The 3,233-nt window shown below is 43.8% G+C and overlaps 1 pseudogene; it reads left to right on the top strand.

Moving 5' to 3' along the window:
• Positions 1-356: 356 nt before the first annotated feature.
• On the top strand, positions 357-475 carry LOC145396933 (5S ribosomal RNA; annotated as a pseudogene).
• The last annotated feature ends 2,758 nt before the right edge of the window (positions 476-3,233 follow it).

The following is a 3,233-nucleotide window of genomic DNA, read 5'->3' on the forward strand; positions in this document are numbered from 1 at the left end:
AAGGGCTTCATTTTGAAAACTGTATACCTATGAGGTGGAGTCAGGACTCCAATAGCTTGAACAGTGAATGAGCGGGCGTGTGGCCCATTTCACTGAGTATACCTCTGATTAGCATATGCTTTCTTTTTATTACTTTCTGCATCCTACTTTATCCCACCTGTAAATCTGTAGATATGCAAGAACAGATGTTACATAGTGCATAGTCATTCCTCTTCTGTCTCTCCTATAAAATTTCCATGCTTGTTCTATCTAACGGGCATTATGTTTTTTTCTATGTTTTTCCTCCCGGTTTAACAGGATGGTGTGGTTAGTGCGGGAGAGCCTTCCTCTTCTCTATCTCTTACACTTGGCTAGATCTCAGAAGTACTACCACGTTGAGTACACCGCTTCCCGTGCGATCAGCGAAGTTAAGCAAAGTTGGGTCTGGTTAGTACTTGGATGGGTGACCGCCTGGGAACACCAGATGCTGTTGGCTAGTTCTCCCTACGTGTCAAGTGGGGTTGGTGGAGGATTAGTGCCCCTCCCTGTAAAACAATTAACTCTAAGCCCTTGGCCACCCCGTTTGGGATACATGGCGTCTGGCAATGAATGAATGAATAACCTCGGCATACGCCAACAGGTCTCTTGTTATCAGTACTTCTTATGTACCTCTATGTACCTGCAGGTGGGAAACAAGAGGCGGGATGATGGTCATGATGTATCCACATACTGTATACAGTATGCGTGTAAACATAAGACTGGAAAGAAATGCTAGGTTGGTGATGATCTAGGAATGTGTGTGTGTGTGTGTGTGTGTCGGCGTGGGTTGGTGCAGGGAAGGGCGTGGGACGGCACAAGGTAGACTAGCCTCAACTGCACACACTGCTTTCTCTGCCACCCACACCCTGAATCTTCAAATTCTCCCTCGTTTCATCCATCACCAACACGCTGTACCTCACTCTCACCCTTCATAGTCAGTCACACTCTCCATCCTCCACTGTCACCCTAGCATCATCCTATACCTCACTCTGCCCTCCACGTTTCATACACGCTCACACCTTCACTCTCCAATCTCATGCTCATCCTCATTCTCCACCCATCACCGTCACTCTGTCCTCTACTTTTATGCGCGCCCTCCAGTACCGTACGCATTCTAATACTCTCCACCCATCGTCCTCACCCTCACCTTCACCCTTCATTCTCACCTTTCAAAATCTCTCACTCTCACCCTCTATCCATTCGCATCACCCTTACCTTCACACTTATCACAATCATCATTACCTTCAAGCTTCATCCTCACACTATACATCCTCATCCACTTCATTCCGCTATGTCCTACCGCTAACCCCAGTGTTTTGCTAAATATTTATTTTTCCATCCATCCATCATCCAATCCTACGTTGTCCCATGAGAAGCGTAGGAGCCCGGGGCTAAGCAAGTTGGTCCTGGCATTTAAGATGAGAGTGACCAGCCTCACTCATCCCTGAGTGGCATTACGTGAGCAATAAACCCCACCCAACCCTTGGATATAAACCTTCACCGGCTCAATCCGACTGGAGCGCCGTAATTACCCACTAAACCACCAGGCGCCAAAATTTGGTTATATAATTACCACCCAGCGTAGTATGTGGTTTCCTGATGTACAGGAAACCATTTGGCTTGTCACTCAGTGTAGAGTCATCCACAGGCAGAAGGAAGAGGAAGAATGAAAGAAAACAGAAGATGGAGCGTAAAGTCACCCGTTGGCAGAAGGACGAGGAAAGAATGAAGGTAAGACAGAAGAGGATGAAAGGAAAGAAGGATGGAGGAGGGAAAAGGGCAGACACCCGAGAGCAGCACTACATCGAATGAGTGGATGGTGAGCACCCTCACCTACCACAGATATTTTAATAAAGAAAATGTCCTAAAAATAGCTGTATAAGTTAGTGTTAGACTTCACAACTTATTCATAACATGCAGGTATTCCAATCCATAACCTTGCGCCGGGCTATACGGTACCGTATATAGCTTACCTTCACATACCAAGATACAGTCAGAAGATGAATATGATGTAGAGAACATACTACAACGATAGTTGTATCTATCATTCTGACTTTTATTGCTGCATTAACTGCGTCGGTGGCCAGGGTATGCTACTTTTTTCCAGATTTTTAAGACAAGAATGACCAGCTGCATCTCGCCAAGCAGTATTATGTCATTCGTAAACTCTAACCATTCCATGGATGTAACCCTTATGGATTACATCCGGTTGGTAAGCCTTGATCCCCCCTCAAAAAAAAAAAAAAAAGACGTTCATTTGGTTATATGGTTACCACTAAACAAATCTGGATAGTTTCTTTTCACTGCAAGAAACCATTCAACACGTTATTCAGTCCAGAGGCACCTAATGGTATCACGCTATGATGACGTCTTATTTTAACCTTGCTACCACCAATCGTATGCAGTTAGCTAAGGCAAGTCACACTGTAGTGAAGGGATTAATGAGGGCCATGTCTACCCCCTCTAATCTCGAAGCTTCCCCTAATATTAATCAAACTGTTTGTTTATAATCTGGCAGAAATATTCGTCCATTTGCAGTTCACTTCCCGTCGCTCAGTGGCGTTAAATAACAATTCTACTGTTCAACATTATTTTTTTTTAACACCTCCTTGTGACCAGCACCTATTTCTGTGTCAATTTCTCAACACAAATCAGCCTTCATAATGGCAATATGGCAGTTTTAAGCCAAGTCTACAGTGAACAAAGTACAGCGAGATTAAAGCAAATCAGACGTCGTCGAACCTTTACGAAAACAAACTTATCCAGCCATATGCCGGAATATCATCTGAGTTAGCTACCACTTGAGTATGGAGATGCTGTAACCCCTTGAGTGTAATTATATCTTTTCACTTTATTCTTATCTCCAGATGATTTTAACAAGTTCAAGAGAGACTTTGGAAATGCGGGAGTTAGATATAGCCTTCACTGTCCCCTTCTTCTCGGTTGAATACAATTGCCTAGTTGCAGCAAGACAAAACTATAAAATGATGTGTTCCGGCAGAATGGTTAATATTTTATTCTTACAAAACTATAAAATGATGTGTTCCGGCAGAATGGTTAATATTTTATTCTTGCCATCTCCTGACAGTATCTTCAGACTGGCAGAGACGCCTGAATCTGGAGATAAGTTATGGCCCTCGTCAACCCCCCTCACCACGAGAGGGGCTATCCCATAGCTAAATAATAACTGCTGTAGGTAGCAAGAACAATATAAA

Source organism: Coenobita brevimanus, chromosome 39, assembly GCF_032717465.1.
Source record: "Coenobita brevimanus isolate Jiangsu-jjx chromosome 39, ASM3271746v2, whole genome shotgun sequence".
Taxonomy (NCBI): Eukaryota; Metazoa; Arthropoda; class Malacostraca; order Decapoda; family Coenobitidae; genus Coenobita; species Coenobita brevimanus.